Source organism: Protopterus annectens, chromosome 7.part0, assembly GCF_019279795.1.
Source record: "Protopterus annectens isolate FY-2018-M chromosome 7.part0, PAN1.0, whole genome shotgun sequence".
Lineage (NCBI taxonomy): Eukaryota > Metazoa > Chordata > Ceratodontiformes > Protopteridae > Protopterus > Protopterus annectens.
The window spans coordinates 1,697,570,377-1,697,589,696 of NC_056739.1; positions in this window are offsets into that span (position 1 = coordinate 1,697,570,377).

Here is a 19,320-nt window from a genome sequence, read left to right on the forward strand (position 1 = left end):
CGAACAGCACATATCCGAAAGCAGTTTGCAAGGTTTGCAAATGCTGAACGGAAAAAGGTTTGAATGTGCAATGAGCAAATGCACAGTGAGATTCGCTCATTGCACATTCGACATTCAGGGGTGGATTGTACTATAGTGGCGATCGGAAATGGTTCCTTTCCCCACTGTAGTGCGATCTCGGAGTTAGAATAATAAAGTAGGGGGGTGCAGGGGGACTTGCCCCCTGCTTTACACTTTGTTTTTTTTTTTCTTCGACTTTCATGTTCGAAAAACAGCGAATCTGCTGTTCGATTTGCTGTTTTTCGAACATGTAGGTTTGTCGACATTGTTAGTTTTGTGGTTTCAAGTCGCTCATATGAGCACTCGAACCAATGCAATTTGCGGTTTTAAAGGTAAACCGTATTTCAGAGAATACAAGACAATATACAAAAATAAAAGAGGCTTCATAGCAAACAAGAAGTGAGAATAACTGCAAGCAATGGAATGAAGATGAGAAAATCAAGATGATATGTTTAACTATGTGGGGAAAAGAGGGGAAAGACACCAGGAGAAATTATGAAAGCAGCAAGGAACTCTTGATGTCAAAGAAAACATCTTATGAGGAAGGACAACACAGATAATAAATTATTCAAGAGTAAATACTGCTGTGTGTAGGCTGATGACACTACCTACTGGTTTATTATTATTGCTTTCTAAGCTTCATAAACATGCCAGTTGGTTAGATTTCTTTGCCAACATGAAAATATGCAATACCTTAATCAACAGAGGCAAGGCCAGCATCCTCAAACAACAGCAGTCAGTATTACTGATAAAATCAAAGGGCTTTTGACAGGAGATAGAACCTTTGCAGGTAGGCAAAAATCCTTGAGTGAAATTAAACTGAATTACAGTGACAATTAGCTCTTCGCACCTTCAGCAGTAACCAATAACTGACGCATTTGCTGATCAGTTGGTATAAGCAGGAGATGCAGCTAGACCCACTCTAATTACAATGTTGACAAATATATGATTTACCTACTTTTGGTCACGTGTAGGTGAAACTGTATTGTCAACACACTTATGTTGACAATACAGCTATAGCGGACAGTTCCTGTTGTTGGGGAATATGCCCTTTCTCTGGGGATTGTAGAATATCAGAGTGAATATATAGGATTAGCAGAAATTTCTTTTAAGTCTGCATGTTCCAAGGAGTAACCTCGGTGAATGCACAGAAGCATGTTGGCCTGTGCATTTCGATGAAGTTAGCCATGTTGATGTAACATCGATTCAACAAATGTCACTATATCCAATATATATGTATACATATATACATATATATATATATATATATATATATATATATATATATATATATATATATATATATATATATATATATATATATATATATATATATATATATATATATATATATATATATATATATATATATATATATGGGTTTCCTACAAAAGGTCGAGTGTGTGTTTGGTTGACCATTTATGATTGACAAAGCAGCTGGTTGACAGGTGTCCAAAATCATACCATTCCCAGGGTTGGAGAATATGTCCTTACACTGTGTTTGTGAAATCTTGGAGTTAGTATATATAATTAGCAGGGACGTGCAGGGTGCTGCACACCACATGGGAAGGTGTGTGTGTGTGTGTGTGTGTGGGGGGGGGGGGTCTTTGCCCCCCTGCAAAAAATTACTTTAAATTTTACATGCACCAAGGCTGTTTCTTGGCACATGCATAGTTATGTGTCAACGTTGTCATTTTTGATATTTGTATGGCATGTTTTTCATGTCAATAGTATTCAATCATTAGTAATACACACACACACACGCACACACAAACTCACACACACACACACAAAATATATGGATTCACTTTATAATCTCGAAATACTGAAACATCTAATTTCAGTATATCGGGACTATAAAGTCAAATCTGCAAAATACCGAAACCCCAAAAGCACGAAAGTAAAAATCGCAAAGTTAAACACACCATACATCACACTACACATACACCACACTACAAAAAACAAACAAAACATGCACAAACATAAAAACACAACTTAACAAACCTACACTACAAATTAGCAGAGGGGCAAGACCCCCTGCACCACCCACACCCCCGCTAATTATATATACTAACTCCAAGATCGCACCAAACAGAAAAAGACAGTAAACTCACAACCAGACATTCTACACTCCTTCGCACACACACACATCACATATATACAAACACCACCACTTTCAACACTTAAACACTCATACTTTTACCTGCCTACCCTAAGCCACACGTACAACTTCCAAACACACTCACATACACTCAAACATATACCCAAAACCCTTACAAAATAGTCACTTACCTTAAATTCCACCTAAATCCAAACACTAAACCAGATACCATCCACACAATACATTCCATGTCACTTACTGTAAAACCATAACCGCAAATTTGACATATCCGGATTGGCAGTTATGCACTTTTGCCATTTTGAACTTTTGAACATTCGACTCGAAATACTGAAATTCGATATTTTAGTATTTAAAGATTATAAGGTGAATCCGTATGCATATATATATATATATATATATATATATATATATATATATATATATATATATATATATATATATGTATAGGTATATATGTATAGGTATATATGTGTACACACATATATGGATCTATGTCAGATGATCCAGTTTTCAGAACCTAGAAATTCATATGGATAAGATCATATGATCAAGTTTCCAAAAACTCGAACATCAAAAAAAAAAACAAAATCTACTTTTTTTATGCTTATGAAGGGAGGCAAGCCCCTCTGCACCCCCCCCCCTGCAAATTATATATGCCAACTTCGAGATTGCACTACAGTGAAGAAAAGGGTAAATTTATCAGTCCTTGCTGTACTGCAATCTCCATTCAAAAGCTTTGAATTTTCAAAAACATGATCATATGGTCTCGACCATATGAATTTCGTGTTTCTGAAACGTCGATCAACTGATAGGGAGATGATATATGTATGGGTCTAGGACTATTCACTGAAAGCACATTTCACTGAAACACATTGTGCACAATTCAGTGAAAGCTCAATTCACTGAAAATGCAATTCACTAAAACACATTTCACTGAAAGTTATATATGGCCTTTTCCCCACTGTAGTGTGACCCTGGAGTTAGTATATATAGTAAGGGGGTGTGGGGGGCACCACCCCCACATTGGGGGGTGTGGGGGCATAGCCCCGAACCTATTTTAAATATTTTGAACTATATACATGGATGCTTGCAATTCCAAATAAATTACTCTTTTCTGAACATAATATATATCCAAACTATGTGGAGGGCTACACCCCCCCCCCCCCCCCCCCTATATATATATATATATATATATATATATATATATATATATATATATATATATATATATATGGATTCCTATTACAAGAACGAAAGTTCACTACTTCGAACTTGTAATAGGAAGCCTCACTTCTGCGAAAGTTCACTTTAACGAAAGTGAACTTTTGCGTAAGTGCACTTCACCGAAAACACCGCAGCACAGTGGAGGACATAAAAAACAAGCTATGTCCTCCACTATGGAGCAATAGTCACGGACCTTAGGGTTAGGGCACGGGTTAGGGTAAGGGGATAGTTAGTAAAGCTATCCCCTTACCCTAACCCATGCCCTAACCCTAAGGTTCATGACTATCGCACCATAGTGGAGGACATTGCTATGTCCTTCACTGTGCTGCAGTCATCATGGACCTTAGGGTTAGGGCACGTGTCATGGTAAGGTGATAGCCCTATGGGCTATCCCCTTACTATGGCCTGTACCCTAACCCTAAGGTCTGTGAGTACTGCATGGAAGTTCAGTACAGCACCCGTTTGTTGTACTGAACTTTGCGTAAGTGCACTTTCGCTGCAGTGAGCATTCCATGCACTATTTTGAATTAGTGAAAATTTGTTCGAGTGTATGGAGCCTATATATATATATATATATATATATATATATATATATATATATATATTTATAAATTTATGTTAACTCTTTGAAATGTCAAAATGTGCAGAATGAAAGACAAAAAAAAAGACTTAAATATACTAAGTTTGAGATTGACATTTTTCTGAATATTCCCTTTTTTCCAAAGTATAGCAGTCATGGAATTGATATATATAAGTTTGGGGTGGAGTCTGGGGGTTTGCCGCCTTACAAGGGAGTGTATGATGGTTTGCTCTCCTGCAAAAAAAGAAGTTAAAACGAGAAGAGAATTGTTCATTATTCACTTGTCTCCTGTATTCTTGTTCTGTGGTTTTTGAGACACAATATTTCTGTAGGAAGCTATATATATATATATATATATATATATATATATATATATATATATATATATATTTATATATAGAATTGTTTTCTCTTTTTTTGCCACTGTGCCTGCCAACCATCAAACTTCCCCTATCAATCAGATTCATATCTTACCCAAACACGGACATTCCTCAGTGAGGGTGAGCTTTGGCTGGGAGAATCCATCACACAAGCAGCCGCAGCAGTGGTTTGTGCCCTTACTGGCATCCTGGCAATGAAGTCTTATTTGGTATAGCCCTAAAAATCTCCTGGGTAGAGGTCAAGTGAATGCTATCACGTTTGGCCCACTATGCTCTCCCTGTGTGAGTCCCTATTCATCCCTACCTCCCATCCTCTCCATGCCAGAGCTGCTAATCAAACTTAGTTATTGGGGCCATAATCTGAGCTTTATCCCTGTATATTATCAAAGCTGGCTATGTTGACATAGTGCTTAGTTTCATCTCTTTATTTTCCTTCTATTCAGTCAATAGTGCTGAAGTAAATCACTGGCTGAAAAGCTTTTCTAGTCATGTGAAAGCACTTGTGGATGGCCCATGTCCAAAGTTTGTCAAGCATGCAGCACTTTTTTTTTTTTTTACAAAAGGACAGCTAGGTATGCCTGGTATTTTTGTAATAAAATGCAGCTTTATATGATCCAGTATAAATCTCCTTCTCCTTATTCTGTGTTACACTGTGCCTCACCAGATTATGATTAAACTCTTGTTAGGAGGATTGCTATTTTCTAAAGAGTTGGGTACTCCCAGGTAATGGGAGAGTGAGCAATTTGGATTCTGGCCAACCAGTTAATTGCAGTTAGAATAGCAGGTAACTTTTACACTAATTTGAAAACCAGGCATACTGAGAGGTCACTCCATGTTAAGAAGAGTCCTAAGATTGAAAACAAAACAAAACAAAAACAAAAACAAAAAGTATATATATATATGTGTGTGTGTGTGTGTGTGTGTGTGTGTGTGTGTGTGTGTGTGTGTGTGTGTATATATATATATATATATATATATATATATATATATATATATTTACCTGAATTTTAAATAACTACAGTAAGCTGCATCATTAGTAACATAATAAATACAAACGTTAATTATGTGCTCTGGAACCAGATTCAAATGTAACTTATTGATAAAGCTTCTATAACATGCTGATAATTCTAACTCTTAAGAAGTTTCAAAGAAAATCTAAAAGCCATCCTTCTGCTAAATGCAATACTAATCACTGAAACAGAAATTTGCTGAATCACAGCTCCCCTTAGATAAAGCAGTGTAATCCTAAGTCTGAAAGAAAACGTAATTGATAGCTAAAGTCCCTTGTAGTCCTTCTCCCTTTCTCTTGATAAATTCCTCTAACTTAGACAGCTATAAGGTCAAAACAGTCTTGCATTGAGAAGAAGGAAAAATTATTTTTATTTCAGAAACAAAGCTTCAGTAATATGACATAATGTTCCTTCTACTAAAATAATTCCCATTAAAAAAACAAACAAAAAAAAAAACAACTCTGCAGCTTTGAGAGATGAAGCCCTGTCTATGACCCAAATGGCCTAAGTTAATATATGCCTTGGGAAGTGGAAAAGATGGGGTGTGCAGATTACCACCGAGCAAGAGGAGGCGTGTAATACACCAAAGTTGCCATGACAGAGATGTAGGCTTGGGGGACCCAGACTAGTGACGGTACCACATACACATATGATGAGAATGTAGGAAGCCCTGTAGAGATGTAAGTGCTCACATACGTCACTAGGGGTTGCATTATGACCTAACTAGAAAGGCTATCATTGTAGGCATGCTGTCGAGGAAATAAACAATCTCTGTGGCTGCCTGGATGATAGATCTTGCAGTTGACTCTTGCCCCGATGGTGAGAATTTTCCAGTAGTAGAGGAAGAAACAGGCTCAAGATCTTTAGGCGATGCCTGAAGCCCAACAGATATAGAGACAAAAATAACAAAGAAAAAATCTTCAGGTGTTTTTGACCTCTTCTAGTCATATTAGGAAAGCAAATATTTATGTTTTGTAAGATTTTTGTTAAAATATTCAGAATAAATCTAAGATGGATATGTTATATTTAACTTCTGCATAGATTGTAAATGTATAGGAGGATACATTTTACATCTCATCAATATTTTTTTATGACCATTAAGAGAATACAAACACTAAATTGTTTATGAAATATAAAAAAGAAAATACTCAAGGATAATTAAAGTATTAAAGTCACATGTATTATTAAATGTTATGTAAATAGAGAGTGAGAATGCAACATAATGTTTGCCATTTCTGAATATGCTTTTCTTTGAATTTCCTGAGTACTTTTTTTATTTTAGATGTGGTCTCATTCTGCCTACCACAATGACTTTTATACAAAAGTTTGCACCTATGGAATATTCTGTCAGAAATGAATGACCAGAGTCATCTGCTGTTTTTTGTGTTAAAGGTACATTTTCTTTTCAATTTTACTAATTAAAAGATGCCCTGAGAGTGAAATGTCTGCATGTGAGGCATCGCTTTGCTTTGAATCTGACACATGTAGCATTATACCGTTCAAGTCTCATTAGTTCAGTGTATTCGCTTCTTGTGACATTGTAACTGGCAAAGTTGTATAACATATAAGGTATACAGGACTGCTTGCCAGCAATATCAATCTGTGGTAACTACAAGTACAAATAAAATATAAAAGATTAATATAATACACTTGCACTACTTTTTAGTGGGGGACTGTTATTGTATTATAACCGGCATTACTGATTTCATATGGAGTATAACCACTAAACTTATTTCTCTTCCTGACTATTCATCTGCATAAAGAGAACACTGCTGTAGATGTTTACAGTGACATTAAATGCTGCTTCTATTTAGCAACTTTATGATAATTGTCTTTATTAAATTCTTAGAGATTATCAAAAATGTACAACAAGGTGAGCGATTAAAGAGAATGCTAAGTCACCAAAGGGCACATTTAAACCTAATGTTGTAGATGCAAGTCATCTAAGCCCTGAATGCTGTATTTCATAATGCTACCCACCCAAACTGTAGGTATTATTGCAATTAGAAGTTACACATTAAATTAAAATGAGTTAACTATAAAAAATAAAAATTCAAACAAAGTAAACATTAGAAAAAAATAACCCTTAACTCACATTGTAATGGTATTTTTGAACCAGGCATTACTTACATCACAGACGACTTCTCCGAATGGAAGGATCTCTTGTCCTAGTTATACTGCCTCACAGCAAAACAAGAAGAAACAATATATATGCTTAAAAACAGAACATAATTGCAGAAAGAGTACCAGGTATAAAAAAATACAGAGAAGGAAAGAGAGGGGGAGGGGGAACAAGGGTGAGCAAAAGATGGAGGAGAAAATAATTAAGTATGTGACACTACTCACAGTTAGACGTTGCCCGTTTGATTCTCAGTTAGAGCGTCTTCTGTGTGGCGACATGCGTGAACGGACGTTCCTTCATTGAAGGTTGTGTGTTAGGCCCGGCAAGCCAGCAAGTAAAACTCTACTGCCAATCATTAGCGGACCGGAGTTTCGCTGTGGCGACCCCTAACCGGGAAAAGCCGAAAGACACAAACAAACAAACAAACACTACCAAGTAAGATAAAGTATTATGCTTCCTGGTTGTTTTTTTAACTTACAGAACTGTAAGTGAAAGGCATCACAAGAGCTATAAATAAACATCTGGTTCTGTGGTTTTATAGGAATATTTAAAAAACAAGTCTTTATCGGGTTTGAAACTATTTTATCTATTTTTAATTGTATCTTAACGTCTGGTACCATCAGCTGGGGACTTTTTCAAACAAAACCTGGGTGCAAAGCACAGCTTACAAAAGGTACATGTTTTGAGAAACAGTAAAATGCAGTTATTAAGATCAGTACCAACACAAAAGAAACTACTGACCAAAATGCAGCAGTGGTTAGGAAACAACTCCAAAAGGAAATCACTGGTAGTCCACAATATGAGGTACAAAAATAATTCACTGGCAGTCCACAAATAAAGATTTTATTGTAAGATAAAAAGCGGTAAGTGCTTTCGTCCCATCAATAGAACTTCATCAGACAATTTTAAACTAACAAATAGCATTTTTAAAGACTGTCACACAAATCACATGATGTTAAAGCCGCACCACCTTAAAGTCAGTGAACAAATTACTAAAATACATGTTATACTATAAGTATTTAAACACATCTAAAAACAAGTAAAACCAAATACATCCTTATTACAGTATTGAATAATAATAAATGAATATATAAATTCTAGGTGTACCTAAGCCAATGTGTTTGGAAAAAGCATGATATAGAAGATTGGTGGCTGCTGAAAAATTATGATGTTGGCAGGTTGCTGTTTCTCAGTGGCAGAGTACCAGTTGTAAACCAAAGGTTTTAGAATCATTTAGTCTTCTTAGGGCTGTAGGAACTATGACTGATAAGCCTGCTGGATAAAGAAGGCATGCATTGGATTAAAGTTGAAGGACTCTTTCAGCAGTACTGTAGCCTTTTCTAGTTTTAAAAGACTGAGCTATTGTAATCATACTTTGGGACTAGGGTAATGAACAAAGAAATTTGGTTGACTATTATCTGTTGTGAGAGACTTATTTTTGGGGGGGATGTAATGTCAGTGGCAAGGAGACCATTCTTGAGTTGTACAAGGAGAATTTCCAGCTACATCTATAGCAGCTCTAGAATCATGGAAGAAAATGGTTGAGATTTTCTATGCCCATAACAGTAGGCTATATATGTGTAATGTGGTCTGCTTGATGTGATGCTTGAAACACACAATGGGATCCAACCTGTGGCTTTGATATTTGAATTAAAGGATGATAACAGTGATATTCATTACTGTATCAGTGATTGGCTTATTTTAGACAAGAGACAGATATAAAGAGCATTGTTTATGCTTTATTTGACTTTATTAACAAACCATTGTTGGAGAACCAGGTTTGGAGGTTGAAGCGATCTTTTTCAAGCAGAGCTTTAATCAGTGTTGGGGAGGAAGATGATATGTAAGATACCATGTCAACAGCATAGACAATAATTTTGATGCTAGAGAAAGTGGCTGGAAAGAGATTAATAAGTAAGGCGAAGAGGAGTGGGGTGAGCACTGAGTCTTGCTGAATGGGTTTGATTGATTGGGAAATGAATAAGGTATGTTTACATACACATACTGTTGCATATGAAGTTTGCAAACCAGCTTATAGTTTTAGTACTGAAACCATCTTTGAGTATGGCTGAAGTAAGGAATTGGTGATTTACTAGATTAAAGGCTTTGCTGAGATCAAGAAAGATGACTGCCTTGATAAGGCCTTTATTAATACCTAGGAGAATGCCATCAGTGAATATCCAGATGGCAGCTGTAGTTCTCTTCCTAGTCTGAAATACCTGTTAATATTTGAAGAGGACACTGTGTATTTAAAATGCTCACATTTTTAGGAGTGAAGGCATTCTTTCATTGATTGTTCCTACTGCTTGGAGAATACAAATTGAGTAGAAGTTTGGTATGGAAAGGGAGTTGAAGTTTTGGGGTCTATATTACATGGTCGAAGTTTCAAAACTTCGAATTTGATATGGTCGACACCATATATTAGAAATTCTGAAACATCGAAAATGTAATAAAACACAACCTACAAAAACAAACCATTTAAACTCTCTAAGTGGGGGGGGCAAGCCCCCCTGCACTCCCCACAGCCCCCCACTACTTAAATATACCAACTCCGAGATCACACTACAGTGCAGAAAAGGGAAATCTTCCCTTTCCACTCTGTACGGAGATCTCCGTTAAAAGATTTGAAGTTTCAAGACTTCGATCATATGGTGTCGACCATATCAGATTCGAAGTTTTAAAACTTTGATCTTCCGATATAGACCCAAAATTTTGGTGGATAGTGCATGTGACTGCAGTTTTCCATATGTCTGGAAATATGCCTTGAGAGATGGATAAATTAAAAAACAAGTTGGAATGGTTTATCAATGATATCTTTAAAATGCTTGCTAAAACTGTGATTAGACTTTTAGAGTCAGGAAGACTTTGGAATATGCTCAGTAAATCTGTCAATGAGCTTTGGGAAGATACATCTGAAATAAAATTTGGGTATGCCAGTGAGAGCTGATATCATCTATAGAGAACAAATATGCATCTCTTACTTCTTCCCATACTGAATACTGTCCAAACCACAGCTCCTCCTTGATACCCAGTCCATGAAAATCACAAATGGAGTTAGACAAGACAGATTCTTGGTGGAATCCTACATCCTACATCCACTTTGAAAGTAATCAACTTAACACCAACAATGCTGACAAAATTCTTGCTCCACAAATACAGGGACCAAATGGCATATAAAAGGGGTCCTAGGACCTCATGCAGTTGTAGCACTTCCACAACACATTCTAGGATATATATATATATATATATATATATATATATATATATATATATATATATATATATATATATATATATATAGTGGATATAAAAAGTTTACACACCATGTTAAAATGCCAGGTTTTTGTGATATAAAAACAATGAGACCACAATAAATCATTTCAAAACTTTTCCCACCTTTAATGTGATCTCTAACCTGTACAATTTAATTGAAAAACAAACAAATCTGTTAGGGGAAAAATATAAAAAATAAAAAACGTAAAATAAGCTGGTTGCATAAGTGTGCACCCCCTTAAACTAATACTTTGTTGAAACACCTTTTGATTTAATTACAGCATTTAGTCTTCTTGGGTACACACCTGCCATCAATTAAAGAGACTCTGATTAACCCCAAATAAAGTTCCGCCATCCTAGTAGAATTTGCCTGACATTTACTCAGTTGCCTGCTACAGCAAAAGCCATGGTTCACAGAGAGCTTACAAAACATCAGAGGGATCTCATTCTTGAAAGGTATCAATCAGGAGAAGGGTACAAAAACATTTCCACAGCATTGGATATACCATGAAACACAGTGAAGACAGTCATCAAAAAGTGAAGAAAATATGGGACAACAGTAACTTGCAAAGAACTGGATGCACCCCCCCCTCCCAAATTGACGAAAACGGGTCTGGGAGGTTGCTAAGAGACCTACAGTAACACTGAAGGAGCTTCAGGAATTACTGGCAAGTACTGGTTGTGTACTACATGTAACAACAATCTTCTGTATTCTCCATATGTCTGGGCTATGGGGTAGGGTTGCAAGATGGAAGCCTTTTTTTATACAGAAAAACATCCAGGCCCGGCTAAAATTTACAAAACAATACATCAAGTTTCCCAAAAGCATGTGGGAAAATGTGTTATGGTTTGATGAGACCAAGGTTGAACTTTTTGGTCACAATTCCAAAAGATACATTTGGTGCAAAAACAACACTTCGCATCACCAAAAGAACACCATCCTCACGGTGAAGCATGGTGGTGGCAGTATCATGCTTTGTGGTTGCTTTTCTTCAGCTGGAACTAGGGCTTTAGTCAAGGTGGAGGGAATAATGAACAGCTCCAAATACCAGTCACTTTTGGCCCAAAACCTTCAGGCGTCTGCTAGAAAGCTCAAGATGAAGAGGAATTTCACCTTTCACCACAACAATGACCCCAAGCATACATCCAAATCAACAAAAGAATGGCTTCACAAAAAGAAAATTAAAGTTTTGGAATGGCCCAGCCAGAGCCCAGACCTAAATCCAATAGAAAATTTGTGGGGTGACCTGAAGAGGGCTGTGCACAAGAGATGCCCTTGCAATCTGACAGATTTGGAGTGCTTTTGCAGGGAAGAGTGGGCAAATATTGCCAAGTCAAGATGTGCTATGCTGATAGACTCCTACCCAAGAAGACTGAATGCTGTAATTAAATCAAAAGGTGCTTCAACAAAGTATTAGTTTAAAGGTGTGCGCACTTATGCAACCAGCTTATTGTACATTTTTTATTTTTTATATTTTTTCCCCTAACAGATTTATTTGTTTTTCAATTGAATTGTACAAGTTATAGGTCACATTAAAGGTGGAAAAAGTTTTGAAATGATTTATTGTGGTCTCGTTGTTTTATATCACAAAAACCTGGCATTTTAACAGGGGTGTGTAAATGTTTTATATCCACTGTATATATAAATATATATATATATATATATATATATATATATATATATATATATATATATATATATATATATATATATATAAATGCCTTCCCCAGGTCCACAGAATGAATGTAGACCATATTAGTAAACTCCCACATCCCCTTCAGTAACTCTGTAAGAACAAAGTGTTGAGCTACTCTTTCACGGGCAGGATAGAATTTGTGTTGGATTCTCTTGAACCAGAGGCTCAGCTACCACATGAAGTCTCCTTTCTACCACGCTAGCTTTTGTTCTCCTAAGGAAGTTGAGGAGCATGATCTTTCTGTAAATGAACACAACCTTGTGTTGCCTTTTTAAAAATGGAGATCGTCATTCCAGTTTGTTCCTAACATGATAGATTTGTCATTTTTCATGAAACATAGCAAAGTTGTTTTAACCACAACGCCATAACAACATGTAACACCTTAAGCCCCATGGCTTCCATCATCTTACATACACTTACCATCTCAGAAGTTTTTATTTTCATCAACAACTTCATCCACAGTAATAATGGACCAGATTTCACCCACTGATTCTAGCACCGCCCTCTAAAAGTAAAACATGTCTGCTTGGTTAAGGAATTCCTCAAAGTTTTATTTCAAACTCTCAATGGGGAACCCATTTTACGTAAGTTTTTCTCCCTCTTACAGTGAACATACTTAGCAAATATTCTTCCACCCCACTATGATGCCAGATGATTTGTAAGAACTTTTTTTTAAAACATCTGAAGGTTATTCTCCATGTTCTTGGGGAACTCCTCCCACACCCGGCCTTCAGTTCCATAACTGCTGGTGCTGTTGCCTTCATGGCCTGTTACTACTTATCTGCCAGATCTGGACACCCCAGGGTTGCATTGTGGGCTTCTTTCTTAAATTTGACAACTTTCTTCACTGTTCATGTCTACCAGGTTAGGTTAGGGTTCCTATTACAAGTTCGAAGGTGCATTGTTTCGACTGAAAAGACTGAAAAGGCAAAATATTGAAGCGGCTTTTATGCAAATTCTTTCTCTGGGAAAGAATTATTTTGGCCGCATTAGTACTTTGCCATTTTTGGCACTGTAGTGCGATGTTGGAGTTGGTATATTTAAGTAGGGTGTGTGTGTGGGGGCAAAGCCCCCCACTTAATGTAATATTTAAAGTGTTATTTATTTATTTTTGTTGGAACAGCGATTTTTTTTACCTTGGAAAATAATTGCTGTTCTGATAGTTCAATATTTTTAGCTTTCACTTACATAGGGTTAATTAATCATTGTTCGCTTTTTTAAGCATTTGGTGATGTAATATAGACCCTTTGAGTTACTGCCATGGCAAGCACTGGACACCTTTTGATTACAACTCCTTTCTGTCACCTTGTCTTGGAAATGATCTATCCAGACTTCAAATTCCTCATCTTTTTCAGTATATGAAAGAAACTATTCTGAAGATGGGAGGTAAACTCATCCCAAACAGAAGCATCTCCAAACCATTCCAATTATACCCTCATTACAAGTTTGGGTCTGTCTGGTCATAACCCCAGCCATCTAATCCACATCATCACCAAGTGTTGATCATTTGTCAGCTTAGAAAATCTTTTGAAATCAGGATTCAGAACATATAGCTTTGGGTCTGTCAAACATGATTACAAATTCATTTGCTAACCTTTGGCCTTGGGTACTCAGGTATTAAATGCTGTTATGACCACCCTTGTGTTTAAGCATAATATTTGTTATAGGTAATCCATGATCTTGCACAAAAGTTCAGTAACATGTCACCACGCATATTCAGATCAGACAAGCTCTTCTACATAATCACACCCCTGTAGGTATCACTGCCTTTTGAGTTTTGAAGCTGGTAGCCTACCAAGCATCACTCACATGGCCTGCAAGAAGGACAATACTCTGAATAACTGTTAAATATTTGTGTACAGATAATAAACATGTTTTCTTTTATGTGATCTGCAGTCTCATCTGAAGTGAAACTCTTACCTGCTGGCAACAATTCCAACTCTATGGCACTTAGCTGGGTTCTGCATGTGTTTGAGCATTATATTATAGATCATTTCCATTGTTAACTGTCTGATTCTGAAATATCTCCCAACCATAGATCATGTCCTTGATGTAATAGCATACTTATTTCCTTAATTCTGTACTGCCACTTACATATTGTCTCTTCTGGCTGTTTCTTCTCATTTTTCAGTGTCACCGTAACGTTTTCTATTATCCACTTTTTATTGACAGCTTTTTCTTCTCTCCATTCTGCTTCTGCTTGCCTTCCTTAATTTACATCACTTTTTAAAGCTATTGTACCTTCCTCATAGCTGACCGTCACGTTCCCAGTGCCTCTCCTTGATCTCCATGTCTTCCAATCCCTCTCACCACCCCCCGCTTTGATCTGATTACAAACTGAGGACAATGAGTTGATTGAGTAGCAATATACTGCTGGCAAGGGGGGTGTTTTACCAATTTTTATTTCATCTGTTGAACACATATACTCAGTAACACCATGAGGATGGTGCATGCAGTGGGCATCAGTGCTGAACTTTACCTCACGTTGACAAGGAGCTGATGACAGCAATATGCCCCCACTCACCCTAAGGCAGCACTGCACAGTTGTTTCCCCAATTTCCACTAAGGGAAACCAGACCACATAACTGTACCCCGACTTGTTGCCTCCCTTCTGTACTCATGATGGACACACCTATCCTTCCTGTCTGTGCTGTCAAAAGCTTGAGCTGCTATTTTAACATGGGTCATTCGGGTCATATTCACAGCTTTATCCCACTGCACCCACTGGTGCTGACTCCTCGTCCTCTGTCGCTCCTAATAGAGTCTTGTGACACACATTTCTGTTTGCTGAATGCCTGTGTTTGCAGTGTAGGGCAGGTTACACTCAGTATATTGTTGTGTAGTCTATAAAAAATAGCTATGCTTGCAGTAGCTGTGCAAAGGTATTGTGTTCTCGCTGCATTGTAATGCTGTTCATGTGTATATTCAGTCTATAACGATTTTAATTCTTCCAAATTCTGTTTCTGTATATAGTTTCTGGAATAATTATCTTTTAATTGCATCACTGTTGATTTCTATTTACAAAATTTGTTCTTCCCTGGATGTCTGCTGAAAATGAGCCCAGTAATGAATGAATAAATAAATGAACGACTAAGCAAACAGACAAACAAGCAAACAAACAAACAAACAGCTGAAAACGTAACTGAACAAGATTAAGGGTAGTTTACTTGAGCTAATTTTCCAGCTGATAATCTTACTGTTTGTAATTATAAGTACTAAAATGGGTAGGAGGTTTGTACTGGTCTAACTCACTGCCATCTGCCATGTTAGGTTACCCAGTGTAGTAATCTTCCATGAGAGCAGAGAGGGCTAATTTCCCATCTGTCTGCATGGAACAGTACATTTTTCCTAATGTAATAAACATTCTCATCAGACTCATACACCGTATAAGCTATTTACAACACTACACATAAATGCCAGTGAAGCAGTGGATTTGTTTTGATGGAGTGCTAGAATGCATATTTCATTCAGACTCCCATCTTCAAGACTCTGTTGTTCCTTAAAAAATCAAAGTTCAAGGTACCTTTCATAGATCTTAAGATATATTACTGATGGTCAGCCAGGACAGAACATGGAGCAACTTCTGACCTGACAGTGTACAACAAAAAGGTAACTCTAGATGGAATCCGAACACTTGTGCAAGTGAAGAATTGCTAAGAGTAGATAGTCCTAGTATGAGTTATGCAAGCAATGATGCCTGACTGAGTGGAAGTCAGAGGGAAATAACAGACCTCCTAAGGGTGCTGTTGGGCTGGATGCTGCAGGTGGTGGAGCCTCTCCACCCCTGAAAGGTCTATTGTTTCTCTGTAACACCCACCTTGTCAGGCATTATTACACTTAGAAAATGGGCATTCCGTTAAGTTGTTTTTGATTTTGTATTATGACTGTATGTATATATTTTGTACTCTTTGCCCATTCTGTCAATTATCAGCCCCCTGTAAGGCAAGCAAGACCTTTTGTTACTCATAACCAAGGCAAGGGTCAGCTGGGAGGGGCCATCATTCAGACAGTCATCAGGGTGTTTTGAGTTTTTCTCTTATTTAGTTTCCCACATCCATAGTGGACACACGCTATGAGAAGTAGCAGATAGGCATGCAATGGGATGACAGCAGTGATTGTCCCCCCTCACTTCTGTAAGGAGTACTCCCTCCAGGTATTTCTTTCCTGTCAACCAAGGCACAAGCAGTAAACTTCCTGGCCTCCACCAGGAAGTTAGCAGCACCCAGTGTGCCTCTGAATGTGTGAAACCCCTCTCAATCCCAGAAAGTGGCAAGTTAGCCAAACCCCTTCACAACATTCCCTACCTTCCTGGTTTCTCTAGTGCTGGGGCTGCCAGTCCAATCTTGGTCACCTGGAATGCAACTGGGCTATTTTTTTTTATATTTTTGATGAAAAATGTTTTCTGATCCTAATGTTTCAAAGCTAGTGTAAGAAATGTAACTGCTGTTACAGGAAGCATTTAAATCCAAAATACAAGCTCTTCAGTTAAGTAAGAATTCAGTAATGTTTGCACCCCTTCCATAAATACATACACACAAACACACACAAATGCATGCATGCACATACATACACACACACACACACACACACCAAGATACATACATGTACACACGCACACATACACACCACAGATACACACACACACACACACACACACACACACACACACACACACACACACACACACACCAACAACTGTTTGTAACTGCTGCATTTACTTGTGCAAGTTCTGTTTTTTTTTACTCACCAACCTTATCTTTGATAAAATAGAAGAAGAATAGAGAATTGCAAGGAGAAAGAAATAAGAAATAAGCTGTCCTCTGCTTGTACTTTTCTTCTCCAATTCTATTTTTAAGGAGCCATGGCTAGCAAGTAGAAATAAAATGCAGGCAGCATTCAAATATTTCAGTTACAGCACATATATTTTGTATTGTGAATAGGTGGACTTTTTTTTCAATAGGCTCTCTGTGTACATTAATTCATCACTTCTGAGTAATCATTAGGAGACTGCTGATTCTCCAAGCCCATTTTGTATGCCAGAGCAATAATCAATGCAAGCCACATTTTTCCCTTTTGAAAATTAGTTTTCTCAAGGGAGGAAGTCTATCCCTCCCTATATTGTTTTTTTTTTTTTTTTTTTGAACATCATCCTGAGCAACTAATCCTGGCAGCCATGGTGGTGCAGCGGTTAGCGTTGTTGCCTTACAGCATGAGGTTTTCCAGTTCGATCCTCGGCTGGGGTGCCTTCTGTGCAGAGTCTGCATGTCCTCCCTGTGGTTGTGTGGGTTTTCTCTGGGTGCTCCAGTTTCCTCTCACATGCCAAAGACATGCTGTAGGTGGATTGGACACTCTAAACTGGCCCTTGGCATGCATGTGTGTGCGTTCTGTGGAAGGCTGGGTGCTGGGCTGGCAACTCGGCAGCGTAAAACTCTACTGCTAATCATGAATGGACAGATGATCTGCTGTGGTGACCCCTGACCGAGAAAAAGCCAGAAGAAGATCCTGAGCAACTAATCTGTTACACTAGGGGGCCTCACATCTGTATGTCCCTTTTCTTAGGCCTTATTATGTATAAATATGTCTTTAACTCCTAGTTACATCCTTTTCCAACTCAGCTGTGTCTTCCTAATCATGTTTTGAATTTCATCAGTGATTCTTTACTATTTGTGAGGTAATGAAATCTGTTTAACTTAAAAAGGCAGCTACCTCTATTTACTGTACTTTTTAACCTCCATTTCTGAAGATGGTAAAATGGCTTTAACATGTCCAGTATTTTCCCTTCTCTAAAATCCTTCATATAAAGCTTTGTGAGGTAGTACTAATATGCTCGTATATGACAGCAATTCTCCAAACATACTTCACAAGAGGCCTACATACATCCTGAGCAGGCTAGCTAAAACTACAGAAGCAAATAGTTAGTTACATAATTATACTGATGCTTGCAACTTTGTCACTGTCAGCTTGACTTTTGTCATAACCCAAAATATAATCTCATCTCGTATCTTAAATTTCATGACCCTTAGTATCTAGGCTGCACCTGTTATGCGGACCATGCTAAGGCTACTAATCCTATAACTGTACTTCTGAACAAACCTCTAAGACAGTTTCAGCCACCACATCTGACATAAGTACAACAGGACCTACAATGTATGTGGACAGTATAGAGTAGCTAGTCATTAAACATGTTTAGGGAAATGGAAAAAAATAACAGCACTCAGGCAAAAATCATACGGACATTGACAAAAGGTCAGCATTGAACCACGGAGCTATGAACTGATACCTTAAATAATGAGCCACTGTGCTGTTCACCACAACTGACCTTAAAACAGCCTAAACCTCTTTACTGCTGCTTTTATCTTAGGTTTTCTTCTAGTGCTGGTTTTATAACACTTAACACATGCTGTTTTTTAACATCCTGTGAAACTGCAAGGCGCACTGTTTAGGTACTCCACTGAAATGCAGGGTTTGCCACTTATGTTCAGTATCTAACATCTCTGTTATTTCTTGAAGCATCTGAGCTTCAAATTAGTGCAATAATGTAGTCCTCCACATCTGCAGGACGTGCTTGTCATCTCTTAAACATGCTTATTGTTAAAATAATCTCAGAATTACTTTCTGAATATGCCTGTCATACAAAATAAATTAACTGCCAGAAAACAATCCTTCTTGGTATCTAAGCCATTTTTTCTGAGTTCTCTTGTTCTCTGCACTCTGTTGTCATGACTTACACCTTAATGATAGAAATGAACATTGCATCAGTGCTTCCAAGATGTGTGAGTATACCTCTGACTTCATTATGCTATCCCCTGATGCTACCTTTACTACGAATGCAATTACTGTGGTTTACTGCAT